Below are 16,578 nucleotides of genomic sequence, written 5' to 3'. Positions count from 1 at the left end.
CATGAAAGCTGATTGATACATCACAAGACCACATAGATCCTGATGTGTTGTATAAACTTTCTGGTTGTTTTCAAAGAGTTTGCTGGAAACCCTACTCTGATCCTACAGCTGTAACTGCACCTGTGGTATGAGATGTGTGCACTGTAGCCATCATCCAAACCCCCATGCTCCTTGGGGCTGTCTTGATTGTTAATTGGTGTAATTTTATTTTAAAAAACTTTTTCAATCAAGCTTCTTCTGGAGCAGGTGGGTGGCTATTTCCTTCTGTCCAGCCTCTTTTTCCTGTCATTTGCTCTAGGGTGGTTTTCTCAGCTGTTTATTGTTACTGACAGGAACTAGTGAAGGCTTACCCAGTGAATTAGTAAAACAGTACCCTGTCTGTGATAGTCTTGCATTTGTATTAATTAAAGATTGGTACAAGTCAATTCCTGAGCTGTTTTTACATGTAGTCCCTTACTAAGCTGTTATTGCTGCTTCTAATGAAGGTTGAAGCTGCAGAAATCAGAGTTTCCTGCCTTATACTAAAGGAGTATAAAATCCTATTTGTTCAGTATTGAATGCCTTCAGAATTTAGGTTCACTTCTTAACTATTTTAGTTCCTTTTAAATGCTAAAGCTAATCTCATCCAGGCTTTAGTAGGCTAAAAAAATACAGATTTGTTTGTGTACTTGTAGATCTGTCATGCATTTGATCTGAATGTCTCAAAAAGGTATCTATGTTAGATCTTTACATACACATTGCAAAGCTTCATAAGAATTCAGTGACAACCACCAAATGTGTTTCTTTTTCAAATCACCAGTTAAAAAAGGTATCTTTCTACTTTGGCAAAATAACCACTCTGCTTTCCTGTTATCTAGGGGATGGCTCAGCATGTCTGTTCAGTGCTTATACTTTCATATTCTATAACTTCTGATAGTGTTTGCTTATAGCTGCAAGTGACATGAGCTGAATTAGGCTTTGCTGCATGTACAGCAGCAAATATACCTGTCATGGTGTATTTTTTTTTTTCAGTCTAAGCATGATTCTGTATAAATAATACTTGCGTTTTCAGCTGTGGGGAGGTTTTTTTCCCCAATCTGCAATCTGTTTTTACTGATAGCTGCTGATTTATGTATTGAGTGTAGCTCTCCTGCTTTCTGCAGGGAAAATAACTTTTCGGTGAAGCAAAAGTGAAGGCGATTCAGTGGTGGTAAAAAGGAGAATCAGCAGCACAGCTTGTCTGTGCACTTGACCTGACCTGTCTTGCCATGTAAGCAGAAAAAGAGAATCTATGGGAAAATTAACACTGAAGTGCATGGTAATGTAGAATTTTGGTTTACTGGAGTGTGAAATGAAACTGTGAAGTTCTTTCTTCTGCAGTAAGGGATGTGTGCCGTTGACCCTGAGTGCAGCCTCAGTAAGTTTGCAGATGACACTGAGCTGGGTGGGAGTGTTCATCTGCTGGAGGGTAGGAAGGCCATACAGAGGAATCTGGACTGGCTGGATTGTTGGGCTGAGGCCAGTTGTAGGAGGTTTAACAAGGGCAAGTGCTGGGTCCGGCGCTTGGGTCACAACAACCCCAGGCAGCGCTACAGGCTTGGGGAAGAGTGGCTGAAAAGATGCCTGGCAGAGAGGGATCTGGGGGTGTTGATTGACAGCTGGCTGCATATGAGCCAGCAGTGTGCCCAGGTGGCCAAAATGGCCAACAGCATCCTGGCTTGTATCAGGAATGGTGTGGCCAGCAGGACCAGGGAAGTGATCACCCCACTGTACTTGGCGCTGGTGGGACCCCACCTTGAACCTTGTGTTCAGTTTTGGGCCCCTCATCGTAAGAAGGACATTGAGGTGCTGGAGAGAGTTCAGAGAAGGGCAACAAAGCTGGTGAGGGGTCTGGAGCACAAGTCTGATGAGGAGCAGCTGAGGGAACTGGGGCTGTTCAGCCTGGAGAAAAGGAGGCTGAGGGGAGACCTTATCACTGTCTGCAACTACCTGAAAGGAGGTTGTAGCATGGAGGGTGTTGGTCTCTTCTCCCAAGTAACAAGTGACAGGACAAGAGGAAATAGCCCCAAATTGCTCCAGAGGAGGTTTAGATTGGATATTAGGAAAAAAACACTTCACAGAAAGTGTTGTCAGGCGTTGGATCAGGCCACCCAGGGAAGTGGTGGAGTCATCATCCCTGGAGGTATTTAAAAGGCATTTAGATTAAGTTCTTATGGACATGGTTTAGTGCTAGAGTTAGGTTTTGCTTGGACTCGATGATCCTGAGGGTCTCTTCCAACCAAAATGATTCTATGATTCTCTGATTCTATGAGTAGCAGAATGCTGTAGAAGTATAATGCTTTCCCAAGTTGTTATATATTTTGACAAGTCTGCAAAGCTCTGAAACCAGGAAACGTTCATAACTAAGTGTCATGTTGTTATGAAGCAGAACATACTTGATGCAGAAATTTTGGATGCATCTTGGTATGTTGCCTCCTCCAAATGTTGAGAAACATATGGATTTCACAACAGGTGTCATTGGACTTAAGTCTCAAGTTTAGTGAAGACAACTTATTTCACACAATAATGGTAGCATTGTGCTGTGGGATTTGTTTTAGGTTTTGGGTTTTGTTTTGTTTTTCCTCAAAAGATCAAAGAGGAAATATTTCTGTTTTAGGTATGATACTGCCTTGAGGATAAAGAAGGTGATTTCTTCTAAAGCAATATAGGTGAGCCCATGTATTCCTGGAAACCTGCTAAGCAGGTGAAGTTTAAATGTGGGAGAGAAGGGACTTCACTCCAGTGCACCCACACATTAGGAGCAGTTGCTGTCCCATGTATGCTCTTTTTCAGATGGCTTATCACATGCTGAGTCTTACTTAGCTATCCCTGCAGCTTGACCGTGCAATTGAATCTGCAGTGGTGGCTCCATGGGGTCCTTTTTTGACCTGAAAGTCCTTTCGCTCCCAGGAAGTCACTGAATTCACTACAGCTATGACAATTTGGTTATAGCAAGGTATCCTTTATGGGATTTCTTTGCTAAGTCTGAATTACTTCTGGTACAAAACTGGTAACCAGAATACTAACTTCTGGTTAGCATTCTACTTGTCCGTTAACTTGCTTTACATATATGTGCATGTATATATTAAAAATTAATTTCTACACATAAATAAATAAAGCTGTATAAAAAGGACAAAAGCAAACCCTGTGGTTATTCTTTCAACATTTTTTCCTTCTTTTATTTCTTTTCAGATCTTAATTTAGAAATTGCTTCCAAATTTAGTTCTAACATTGGGTATTTTTTAATAGAAGAATGAAGTTGAAATACAGTAGGTAAAGATGTTATAGAAATCTGGTCTAACATGTTTTTACCAACTCAATTATTGTAAATTTCTGTAGTTTTTACTTCTCAGTTGTGGAGTAACTTTATTCTTCTGGTTATAGCAGTAAGGAGCTTCAATAATGTGTTGTTTCAATAGAAGATCTGTATAAATACTATTGATTATCAACATTGATTATAGAAAATGCCATGAACAATTTATGGGTTTTATTGAGGGGATTTTCACATAAATCACCACAACAAATGTCTGGAAAACAACGAACGAGTGATGGAAAAATACTAACCTTTATAGGATAGGAGGAGTAAATTTCTTCATTTTCTAGCTGACATCAGATTGCTTTTGCTATTATGATCTAATATAGTTTTCTGCTGTCTAGAGGTTAAATTCTGTCCTTATTTGATAATAAACTTATTCAGTTTTCTGACTTAAAATTAGCCTGATTCTCAAATTTGAAATAAAATGGAAGCAATCAAAAAAGGTGGAATAACCAATAGTTTAATCAGGTATTAAAGTTATATTTAAGTATATTTAAATATTTATTTATAAAATTGTATTTAAATAGATTGATAAAACTCTTTGTTGGAAAAAAATGCTCTGCCTTAACAAGAACCGAAGAGGATTAGGATTTAATAAAGTGAATTACTCTTTTCTGTTTGAGGGGGGGAAAATGTTTTCCCTAAGGTTTTGCTTTTATACTACCGTCTTTCTTCCCAGATGTTTTTGAATACATTCTGCATTGTTTTAAAACAACTCTAATCTTTAATACGATTATCTGTAAACTTCCTTTGTTTACTGAGGGATTTTTTCAGATTATCAAATAATTTTATATACAAATCCTCCTTTTCTTGGTGTGTGCCATAAGTCTCCATTGCATGCTCCAGGCAGTGCCCCAAATGAAGCCGACTGACATCAGTTATTGATGATTTCTCTCTGCACACTGGGAAGTGAAGGGGAGCGTCTGGTCTCGATTCATGGTTCGTTTCCAAGATGGGGTAACGAGACCAGGTGCAGGGGGACACTGAAGCGTGTGCGCTGATTTGCAGTGTAAGTGTAGACAAGTTACATAAGAGTATATGGGACTGAGAAGAGAAAACAGTTGGAGCTGAAGTTGTCATTTGCTTCTAAATAACTTGGTCAATATGTATGTACTCCTGGTATCTCTACAGCAAAATGAGAGAAGCTATTTCACAGTGCTGGGACATGGGACAGCACTTAGCAGGAGGGAAGAGCCCCTCTGTCCTGGTTCTCCATTCCACCTGAGCGTGGCCTGATCCGATTTGCTTTGACTGCATCAGGGAAAATTGCACTCCCAATCTCTCACGCAGCAATAACTTTCTTTCTGTGGTGGTTTTTAAGTGTGAAATCAAGCAACCTAACGTTGGAAATATGCTTGTGCATCCCTCATGCTGTTCCTTTTTGTGGCCGCCCCTCGCGCGGGCTGGACTGCTGGGGTAAAAGGCTTCTGAATAGAAACCAGCAGTGGAGTTGCGACACAGGCTCCCGACGGGTGGGGAAAACTGAAAGGCAGTGAGATAGCTAAAAATTGGCATTTCCTAATTTTGTAAATTAGTTTCAACCTGAATCATCGTGTTTTAACATTGTTACATGTAATTTTTGACATATTTTTAAAGGACAGCAACAGTTGGGGCAACTATATAATTACTAAAATCCTTACTGTTTATGAGGTTTAGAAGGAGCTGGCAATACTGCTTGAGCTACGAGATGGCTTAGACACAGGAGAAAACTTTATTATCTTATAGAGGAAAAGTACTCTGCTTGTTTTTGCTGGAGAACAAAATGATCAGTGAGGATTTGGGTCCAGCCGGGTTTTCCCCCACTGCAGGTTCTTTCCAGCGCTGCCTGCCTCTTGTGGGTCCAGCTGCTTGGGTTTCCCTGCAAAGCCTTTGCTTTTGGAGATTATTTGTCAAGCTGTGTTTATGTGTTCTGAAGAACAGAGAAAAGAAGGGAAATACTAATTTTTTTCAAAACCCAGTGTGGAATTTGTTGGGATAGAGCAAGCCATGCAGGCACATGAGGATTTTTCATGTTTGAAGTTGTCAGAGTCTGTTGTAGGTAAAAAGGTCAGATGTGAATTCAGGAGCGTGATGTTTCCCCATCAGAATAACCCCTCCATCTTCTGGGTGCAGGAGTTCAAATGCCAAACGTAGCAGGGGAAATAAAAAGTAAGCAAGAGACGATGCATCTTCGAAGGGCGAATCGGTGTGTTGAGAGCCTCCCTTGCTGGCGAAAGCCTGAGTAAGCAGGTGGGACTGGCAGCGTGCCCTCAAGGTTAATGTTCTCAGTCACCAACCCGGAGGGGGGCCAAAGCCTTCCTTCGGCAGGGCATCTCTAGAAGGATGCTCTGAGAGGCTTCTGGCTGCTGCCTCTCATTTCACCTTGGGTGCCAGGAGAAAGAAATGGTAGCTAGGGCTGAGACAATGCAAGGCTAAAAAAAAAATAAATCAATTTATATAGTATCAGTGTCATTTAGAACCGCACTGGTTTCTTTCGTGGGCTCTGAAGAGCAGCCAGTGTTTCGTTTCTTCTGCAGCTCTGCTGCCAGGGTGGGCTCAGGGGCTGCTGTCTGCCCCCCCAACCACCTCAGCTGCCCGCCCCACCTGCTGGGGTTTTATGGTGCCTCTGGGGCTATTCCTGGATATCAGGTCTGCACTGGAGAAATACGGCCAAATTTTTTTTAGTGCAAGTGCAGGAGAGGTCTAGCTGAGCACAGAGACAGTGATACTGTTAATTTTCCAGGCCGTTGCTATCTTACTCTCAGCTGTCCCTAGGCATCCTCACCATTTAATGTTTCCTCTCTAATGGCATGAGCCAGGATGTCATAATATCTAAAATCAAATGTACCAGAAAATATAATAAATTAGAATCTGGCTAGCAGAGTAATTGAAGAATAAACTGAATTTTAAACAACACAAGGTTGCATTATGAGCTGATTGCTATGCACAAAGTACACCAGAGGAATACGACTTCATGTAGATTTACTATTGATGGCAGCATTTCCTAGATTGCTACGGGTAATAAAGAAATGAAAACGGTTTGAACTTTTGAGTTAGTACCACAACATAATGTTGCAGCAAAGGAGAAGTACCATTTTAGTCATACTGCAAAGTAATCCTGGAAGAAAAATTTTCTAAGCACTTTATTTATTTATTTAAGAGGTTTTCATGTATTTAACAATTTTGGAGTTTATAAAGCCACAAAGCGAGGGCAGGCTTTGTAATGGAAAGTACTAAATTTGTCCTCAATTCCTAATGTATTTTTTCTATAGGAAATTGAGCAGTATAGTAGATTCCTCCCAATTCAGAAAATTGAGTTTAAGGACATTTGGTGTCGTTAAGGAATTAAAAGGTTGTTTGCCAGATCAATTCTATGGCAGTCTGCACATTTTGTTTGAATAATTTTCTTGTATTTTTTATTTCATTAGAAACAGGTAACGGACATACATAAGATATTTTAAAAATAACTCTCTAGCTGTCATGCTAGTAGAGTTATAGGGAGATGGCATAAAACGTGCTGTTTTTGTGAACTAGAAGTTACCTCAGCTGAGCCCTGGAAGCTGAGCATCTGTGTTCTCCTGGTCTTGTGAAACATGAAATGAGATAGTGCTAGCAAAAGACACCTGAAGGCTGTTCTGACAACCAGAACTTATGGGAAAACCAATGAAATCCAAATAGTCAGTAGCAGGTATTTGCTAAAAGATAACAAATATCGCTTGAGCCTGGGTTGAAGAATCTGATTGGGCTGGATGAAAGCAGGTCCTGCGCAGAGTTATTGGTACCGAGGTAGTCAAGCTGCTGATGTGCAGAGAAACATTAAAAAAACCGCTTGTGACTGTACTTTATTTTTCTATTCATCCTGATTTTGAGAACACGAAGGAAGTTTTGTAGGGATCAGATTTTTGGTGACAATAATTCAAAGTCAAGGGAAGACTCTGCCACTTCCAAAATTACATTATGTGGTGAAGTATCAGTGAATGGAAGGGCTGTTCAATGGTAAAAATCAAACAAGCCTTCTTTGTGGTAGCAGGGAGGGCAGGAAGGTAAAAAAGTAGTATTACTTCACTAAAAGAATCCAATTTTGTAGTGATAAACAGTATGATTTAAGTGAATATTTTTAAGTTTAAAGTTGTATTTAAATGTGATATGGTAACGTTTATTTTCATTATTCTTGTAAAATTTAAATAAGGTTCTCTACCAGGAATGGTAATGAAATACATTTTATTTTTAAAGTAATTTTATAAAATAGTGAAAAGGTAGCTTGTGAGTTAAATACTTAAATATACACAGTAAGCTTTAGCATTATTAAACTAATTCAGAGTGCTGTAAATCCCTGGATTTAAATTACTTCAGTGTGCCACAACCCAATAGAAGCAGAAATTAATCTAGAAGGTGCAATTAATAAGCTACTTACATCCCCTGTGTAATATTTTAAAATGGATTATTTTTCCATCTGTATTTTGATCACTTAATAACTTACCTGTTCACACCCATCCCGCTTCTCCATAGAAGGGGCTGAGGGAGGACATCCCGCTGCTGCCCATCCCTCCAGGCTGCTTGGGAAGAGGGAAAGGGCCCGTTTCATGAAGAGGCCACAGGTCACCATGGCTCTGGCTCCTCAAACTTCTGTAGGAGGACACTTGAGAGGGTGGAGTTATGAAGGAAGAATTAATCTACTCATCAATAGGGGGAAATAGGCAGCATTTAACACATTTAAATAGAAACAACCTTGAGCAGTACAGAGCTGAATTTTCACTACAGTGGAAAATTCAGAGCTCACCTGTGCTACTGAGGTCTCCGTGTTCTTTTTCCCCTGTCCTGCATCCCGGGTGATGTTCAGGGAGTTATGCAAACACCATTTATCTTTGAGAGTTTTCTCCAGCCGGATATGACACTTGTAGGAAATATTTGCACAATTAAACCTTTCTATAACTGTGGTCTGTCTCTTAGTCTCTAGTACATGTTGCCTATCAGAGGGAAATCTGCATACCGTGGGAGAGCTCTTAGTACAGGTAGGACCACTCGAGAAACCTTGAGTGCTGTTGTTAGGGACGATTGTGATGGGTAAATGGAGTTCATTCAGGGAGTCATGGAGAATTGTTTTTTTTCAAAATATATTACTGGCATGCAAGAAAGCAAGCGTTTCTGATAAAGTTCATTGCAATAGTAAATGTTAGAAACAAGTCAGGAATATTGAGCAGTCCAGATCATGTTGGAAGCTGCAGGCAGTTGAGTGACATATTACAATTTAAGCTATGTGTTTTCTGTAACATTTAGAAGCAGAAAATCTAAATAATTTTCACAGGGTGAATGCATCCTGGAAACATGCAGCAGTCATCCTGATAAAAAGGAAAAAAAAAGTTACAAAAATTATTACAGGCTGTTTTATGTTATTTATTCAAGATCCCTTCCTTCTTCATCTAATTGATAAATAAACTGTAGCGCATAAACGTAATGGGTGGTTTCATAATTTTAAAGAGATGCTTACATATCTGGTGGCATTGCTGACAGGCAGCTAATATAGCCAGGTAGGCCTGATAATGGTTTTCTACAGACTGAGTAAATATCATAAACACTTAATGATGGGAAACTCTCAGGAACAGTAAACATGACTAGTTAATAGCAATAAGTAATAATTTCACTGTTGGATGCAAAATTGCAGTAATGTATATTTAATGTGCACACACTTCAGCTGGATACATCGTACGGTGATGCTGTTGGGATCAGCACTTAATAGTACAATTTCTGTTAAGGAATGCTTTTCCTGTGGTGGGTGGGCAGGGAGCCAATGCTACATAAAGTCATTGAAGTCACCCCAGGGTTGCTGATGAGGGGAACAGGTGGGACCAGATGTCCTGAGACAAATGTACGAGGCAACCATCTCAATCCCTGCATCCACTGCTGCTGCCATGTTGGCCCTCTGTCAGGCAGCAAGCACAGACTGAAGCACAGGAGATTCCATCTGAATATGAGGAGAAACTTCTTTACCTTGAGGGTGCCAGAGCACTGGAACGGGCTGCCCAGAGAGGTTGTGGAGTCTCCTTCTCTGGAGACATTCAAAACCCGCCTGGACACATTCCTGTGCGATCTGCTCTGGTGAACGTGCTTTAGCAGGTTGGTTGGACTAGATGATCTCCAGAGGTCCCTTCCAACCCCAACCATTCTGTGATTTACAGTATGTCGTAAGTCCTGTAAGGAAAGTCTTGTGTGGTGATCAGCCTTCCAGTGGAAGCCGCTATGTTTGAAGAATCTCTTCAGTCTGTTGTTTTAAATTATGTATGCTCTGAAGGGGGTTTGAGTGCTCCTGGTGTGTCTATTGGACAGGCAGATGGACAGCTCATAAATTCAGATGTTGCTCTGTTTCATGTTCAGTCAAATAGACTTCGGTTGTAATGCAGCAACACAAAGTCATTTTGAGTTTTGTAAATGCAAGAAAGAATATTAATATAGTTCAGCTTTACCCCAAAAAGTCCAATGAAAAAATGAGGAAAAGCCTTCAGACATTTTGTTATATTGTTTTCCTACCTTGATGAAAGCTTCTTCTCTTCAGTTTTAATAACAGATGTAGTAGCTGAAAGGAGGCATTTCCCATGGGAAGGAAAAAGGTGAGACATTGCAAAATGAGCTTACAAGATTTTCAACAGAAATATTTCATGGGGCTTACAGAGGATTCCTTTGTATGAAAGTGGGAGAACTACACATATAAACTAAGTCCCTACATGAACTAATTTTTTGTTTGAAGTGGCACACCAATAAAACTGTTATTTTTCCCTGCCAGCTCTTCTGTGTGTTTGAAGAGGGCATAGAAAAAGCCCATCAAAAGAGTTCATAAAGGTTAAGACTTTTATGGTTGTCAGTGACTTTGAGGTTCTTGGGTAAAGACATTAAATAAGTGGCGTATGCAGTGACGGTATCACAGGCATTACGGTGTTCCATCACACCTTACAAAGTTAACAATGTCATGAGTTCGAAACTTGTTTCCTCATATTTATGCACAACATAGAAGAACACAATTGCTCAGCTAAATAAACAGGACATTTTCAATTAGAAGGTGCCATTACCTTTGTGTGTTCTTGTCATTTATGAAATCAGTGGGTGGTTAATTAAATTGCTCCTTTGCACTCTTCTGAAGGCTGTGTATTAATTGTATTTTAGTGATGGTGTGCACATTTCTCAACTTTTTAATGAGGGTAAAAGTTGTTTACCTCTTCCTTCGGAAATAGCATTTTTTTAATTGAGGTTAGGGTAATATGGGGTTTTGTGGTGTCAGCTGCTCATTGCAGTCAATGCTTAGTTGAAATCAAATGTTAAAATGTTAATTTTACAGTTGCAAAGCACTACTAAAACAGCCATATCTGTGCATTAAACCCTGTGTTGATGGAGTGAATAGGTTCATCACTTGAAAGGAGAAAATGCTTCCTTCAGCCATCAGGTCTTTTGAAGACATGGCTCCTGGAGACAATTTAGGGGCTCCAGCTGAGAATTTCATTTCAGCCCATTGGCTGAGCAGGCAGATCCTGGCTGTCCTCCTCCACCTCCACCTTCACCAGCAGGAAGAGCAGCGCTGGTGTTTGGGGGTTCAGAGGGAACCCCATGGTGGGAGGGCTGGACTGGGGAGCAGCTTTCACGCGGGGGGGCCAGGGCTCTGCTTTTACCCCTGTGCTTTGCGGAGTTTCACCGCACATATCCCAGTGCTAAAAATTTTGGTATCTTAGCAAATGCCATTTCCAGCTTTGTCTTTCTTTTTAGTTTAATGAATGACATTTGCATACTAAAGGAAGCCCATGTAGGTGTAGTGTGGGTGTGCTGACAGAGGAATGCTGTAGGCAGGATTGCTTTATATTTGTTCCTCAGATGAAATGGTGTATTACCGGCAAATGTTCAAGTCCAAAGAAGAAGCCTCTAGCCCAGTGTAAATATCATTGATACCGTAATTTTAGTGCTGTTGGAAGTGCCTCTAGCAGAGGTCAGAAGTTTCTCTAGGTCTTTGAAATGCCATCGCAGGCTTTATCTCATGGGAACGAGCAGAACAGGCCTCGCTTCTGATCAGACCATTTATTTATTATAACTGGCCTGGTGGCCTCACCGGGGGTGACATCTCGTCTGGGCTGTGCAGCTTTCCTGTGAACCAAAAAGACATCGGTCCTCTTCATTACGCTGTTTATCCAAGCCTGTTTATTTAAGACCATACCAAGCCAATAAATGTCAAGAAAAACAGTTTGGTACTTTTTGAGATGGGTAGTTTACTTTGCAATTGTGTGTTCTCAAGTGGAAGGTGATAGAAAGACCACCCTGAAGTCTGCCGAAGCATCTATCCACTGAGACCTCAAACCGAACCCTTTACCACTGGAGCATATTTGTCTACTGCTGATTTATGGTGGTGTTTGTGGTTTTAGGTTTTTTTTTTAATCCACTTTACGGAACTAAGTAAGTGAAAGGAGAGGACAGTATCTTGAGGGGTATAGTGGTTATCACATTTAGCTGGCTGTAGACTCTCCTGCATGTTGTTTGTATTATGTCCAGTATAATGGAAAAAAATTACTTAAGTATTTAGTTCAAAAGTGAAAAAATTAAAATCCAATTTACTAGACTTTATAAACGCAGCTGTGGAAGACAGTGGTTTGTAGTTTGTGAGTCTGCAAATATGAAATTGAAAAAACCAGCAGGTTAGTTAATTTGAAAGAAAAATACTATTTTTAAAATTTTTATTTTAATTGACAAAAGCAGAGTAATTTCAGGATGTAAAGCTGACTTTCTGCATGGAATACTCCCCTAGGATTGAGATACTGAATTATTAAACTATATAGAAATTGAGAATTTTGCAGAAAGTATGCACAGTTTTGAGAACAGTTTAAACATTTCGTTTAAAATTTCTTTTTAAAAAAACAGGATTTTTCTAAAATAGAGGAGGGGAGGAAAGGTTATATAATCTGATTTGTTTTTTTTCTTGCAAATGTTGTGTTGCTGAAGTAGCTTTACATAGTATTCATGGTGACATATACATAATATTCATGCACATGGTGAGCATGATAGAGACTTGAAACGTTCTGTATGTGTTGTAAAGGCACTATATACGTGGAGTTATTGTAAGTATTCCTGTGTGTGTGATACCCGCACATGCTCCCCGGGTGTGCTTGCGAAACTGTGATGCGCTAGATGTAGTAGCACCATTTCATTATGCATTCATGAGAAATTGCTGGTGACATTTTAGCCTACGTAGCGTTAGGTTTAGGGTTTGAAAAGGACACAGTGTAAGAGAGTGCCTGCAGATCCTTTACGCTGGCTTCTTCTCTGGTTAGTATTTACTGAGCCACAGCTTTTACAGCTTCGCTTGTATTCATGTGAGGGTAGGTGATCAGATTAATTTACTGCTTTAAGTAAATCAAACCCCAAGAGCTGCTGTAGTGGTTACAGGAGGGGCTGGTCCTGTTTTAATTACTCACCAGTGAATTAATTTGTGTATACCAGCATGCCGACAGCCTTTTTCCTTGAAGTTCCCTGTTGTCATGTGATATCCTCTCCTCCCAGCGAACAACAGTATATTCTCCTTTTCCTTTATGTTGGGCAGGTGCGCTGTGCTCCCTCCTCGCCTCTGCTGGGAGGGAAGGGTAAGAAATGTAGACTAAGGAGGTGGAAAAGGGAAGGGGCTGCCGTGCTCTGTGGTACAGGTTTTGTAACAGATCCTCGGTGCTGGCTGCCGAGGAATCACACCTGGGTGTTTCTGGTGCTCCGCTCGGCATTTTAAAGATGCTCTTCTTCAGAGGCTGGATGACGAATGCTTAATTGCACGTTAGACCCTGTGATGAGAATGACAAACAAGAAATTACGGGAATGCTTTCAGTTTGCCTCGTTTCAAATGCATAGGCTGTTCTAACCTCTAATCTGAAGTGTAAAGTAACCTTCTCTTGAATTATCTGATTTGTGCTTCTTGTTTGGTAGTTTGTTTGTTTTTTTTTCATTTCTCTTTCTAAGGGTTTTTTCTAGATTATATCGTTCTCTGATGTGTTGTATTTAACAGGTTGGATGTTTTAAAAAATGTTGTGGTCAAGAATCTAAATTTCACTTGCATGAGTACAAGGGCTCTTTCTAGTGATTTGCATGTATGTATATAAATTTTTAAAGACTGCAAGTTTTAGTTTTGCTGTTATAAAATTCAAGTTTAAAAACACGTTTTCTGAATTGCATGAGATTTCTGACATCTTTTTAGCCAGAAGATGAGAAAGAAGGAGAAGTGACATAAAATTAAATGGTTTTTGTTGATATAAGCAGAGGTCAGTGTACATTCTGGCTGAAATAAAACCATGTCCTCCTTTCCCACAGCTATTTGTATTATTTATAAATGCATGAGATGTGTATCGAGAGGGTGGCTAGGAAATAAGCTCTTAAATGTGAAAGCTCTTTGGTCTCCTAGGATACGTATGTAGTAATAGTTGTACAGTTATCCATAACGTTTTCCAATAGGCATCCTAGAAACCCGGGTAAACTTTCAGGTAGCCTTTATAACCACCTTGCAAAATAGGCTTCTCATTTCGTTGGGCGTTGTGCAGTGCATGCAAACTTTTAACACAAGTCCTCTGGTTAAGGCTCTTTTGAAAACAAAAAGGAATCATATACTTTTATGTCAAGTATAAACAAGGAACAGAAGATCATTCATGTTTTTGTTCCTTCTTTTTACTAAATCTGTTTGTTTTCAGGACTTCTTGGTAGAAAAATAAGAGCTCTAGTTTGTAGGTATTTTAAAATAACAGTACTAATGTTTTCAAGTAGAAATGTTTGTCCCAGAAGAGAAATTAATGTTTCACTGTTTTTCTGGGATTTGTGGAAAGGAAGGAGGCAGAGAGAAAAATGGGAGAGCAAGTGAGGTGTCAGGTCTGTCTGTCACGAGGGTTTTTTTTAATTGTTGGTGAGGTTCAGCGGTTTTGCATTTGTATTTTCTTACCCTAATCATGCTGTGTACCAATGTTTACAATAATTACTTGGGACAAGGTTCTGTAGCGTCCCTTTGGTTGCATTCACAAGTCTGAAAGGAGTCATGAGGGCAGTGGAGAACGTGGGTCTCCAGCCCACCGGAGCCCCAGCAGACGAGCTGTTCTCCACATCCGATGTCCAAAAAACCACATCCATCTTCTGTTGCATATGGGAAAGGTGAAGTGATTTATTTTAATTTACTTAGTGAAAAAACAAGACTCTTTGTAAACCCTTTTAGCTTTAAATTTACTTCCATTTAGTAGTGGGGTCAGCTGAAGCTAAAGCAACAAAACATGCTTTAAAAACAAAGTAAGTATCAGTTCAGAATTTAATCTCATTGAAGCTCTCATGTTAAGTTAAACCGGTCTGTAAAGACAAGCAGCAAATCCAAGTTCATATATTTCCCGTTCTGAAGTTCATAAAGGGAAATGTATGCAAATCATGGCTTTTAGCCAAAACATGCTATGTTACTGCAATACGTTTCTAGTGTAACTTCTCAGTCCGTGAAGCTTGGTTTGCCTTTTTCCCTCCCCTCCCTGATCTTAAAATTGCTCAGCTGGGATGGTTTTTCAGTACTCCTTCGTTTTCCCTGTGTGTGTTCTTTACATTCACTCTATATGCGGAGGCACACTAGTTGCCTGGGATTCTATGTATTGTTCTCTGTTCTTATCCTGATAATAAAGAGACAACATTGCTTGTAGCTGAGTCTGCTGCCCTTAAAGTAAGACATTTCCTTTGAGTGAAAATTTCATCATATTCTTGACTGCCTTTCTGGTTTTCAGATTGTGCACTGAAAGGACAGGAGGAAGGCTTTTAATTACCCTGTTTCCTCACCTCTCAGTTCACTGAATTGGAATGATTAGCCTTTGAACTCTCAGAATCAGTGAAAATCAAGGCTGATTTTATTGCAGTATCAAATAGTTCTTTACAGAAATGTGTAATGTTGTTTTTCTGACCCAAATGTCTGTGTCTAGCTGGAAGGTAATAACCATAGAGCGGACTAATTTTTTATGTGGACTCCCTCTTAATTGTCTATATTACAAGCTTGATGCAAAAGAGACCCTTCTCAGGATAAAGCGTGCACTCATTTCTTAGGTATTCCGTAGCTTTTTAGCATCTCTGCCAGGTGAAGATGACTTGTGGCATAGTCTCTTTGACCCACTAGACCCTGTTCCTGTGAGCTGCTGAACTGCTCTGAACTTGATAGTAAGTTTGAGTCATTTCTTACAATATCTGGATTTTATGAACTGGCAGTTTGCAGGTGAACTTCTGACTAATTCCTTGAATACTCATTGTTGCTGATAGGAGCAGAGATGTTTGGAAGTATGCTGTTTCCAAATACTCCGTTGCATGCTTGTGCCAATGCATGAAGTTAACCTGGCCTTATCAAAACTTCTCCTACTGTTGCTTTTTCTCATGGAAGGGTAGGCGTGTGTCTACAGCAGCACTGTGTAGCATTTCTGGGGTCTCATCATCCTGGTGCACAGCACTGCTCCCTTTTTATGAAAAAGAGATATATCCCATGGGAATGTGAGTCTTTATCTCATAGAGACAGCATTTTCTTTTGGGTTCATTTGCACAGCACGCAATGTAGTAGGAACATTGTCTGTGATCATTTCTGGCTCTTGGACAATGTAACAATTAAAAGAAAAAGTTTATAAAATTTTAAACATGTTTAAGTATCTGGCATAAAACATGTGAAAGTATTTGGCATGGGTTAGAAATAAAGAGAAAAAAAGGTGTGGAAATAAATCAGAGCTTGAATATTTTAAGTCTGTGAACCTAACCTAACTTGTTGAGAAGTGCCTGGTTTGGGAAAATGAGCATTGTGGTTAGGGACTGAAAAGAAGTTGGGCACTCCTGAGGCTGAATCATCTGCCTCTTAAAGACCTTTTTCCAAAAGCAATGCTAATGAAGTAATATCCTTCAAAGCAAGACTGGTATTTTAAGAGCTAGCTCTGAAGGGTTGAATACATAGAATAAATGAGGAAGTGAAAATTGTATCATCCTCCACAGAATCTCAAATGCAAAATTTCAGTGTGCTGAGAAGAGATTGGACAGGGAGGAGGAGGAGGAGGAGAAGGTTGGCTCCTTCCCAGTGTAGCATGCTTCTGTCAGCCTCTGTTGCTGGAGCCATTTTGACCACGGGTATAGAAAAATGGTGCCTGAAGTCAGGAACCTGGGCATCCTACCTGGTGGGGCTCATCAGCGCATCGTTCCTTTCCCACTCTCTTCCCAAAATGTGGTGAACCAAAGTTCTCTACTGACGTGAGTAAATGTCTTCTGTATGTTTTGCA

At 40.1% G+C, this 16,578-nt stretch overlaps 1 protein-coding gene across 3 annotated transcripts in view; it reads left to right on the top strand.

Annotated features, from left to right (window-relative positions):
* Positions 1-16,578, top strand: part of LNX2 (ligand of numb-protein X 2) — a 61,152-nt gene that overhangs the window by 5,800 nt on the left and 38,774 nt on the right. The window contains exon 1 of one of the 3 annotated variants that reach the window (XM_065050773.1): positions 12,967-13,202. The exons of 1 other annotated variant lie outside the window; for it this stretch is intronic. The gene's annotated coding sequence lies outside the window, so the exon portion shown is untranslated. Of the gene's footprint in view, positions 1-12,966; positions 13,203-13,249; positions 16,550-16,578 lie in introns of those variants that run through there. One more of the 3 variants, XM_065050758.1, reaches the window with a different exon arrangement.

Source organism: Columba livia, chromosome 1 (assembly GCF_036013475.1).
Source record: "Columba livia isolate bColLiv1 breed racing homer chromosome 1, bColLiv1.pat.W.v2, whole genome shotgun sequence".
Classification (NCBI taxonomy): Eukaryota; Metazoa; Chordata; class Aves; order Columbiformes; family Columbidae; genus Columba; species Columba livia.
This window is presented reverse-complemented; position numbering and strand designations above follow the sequence as displayed.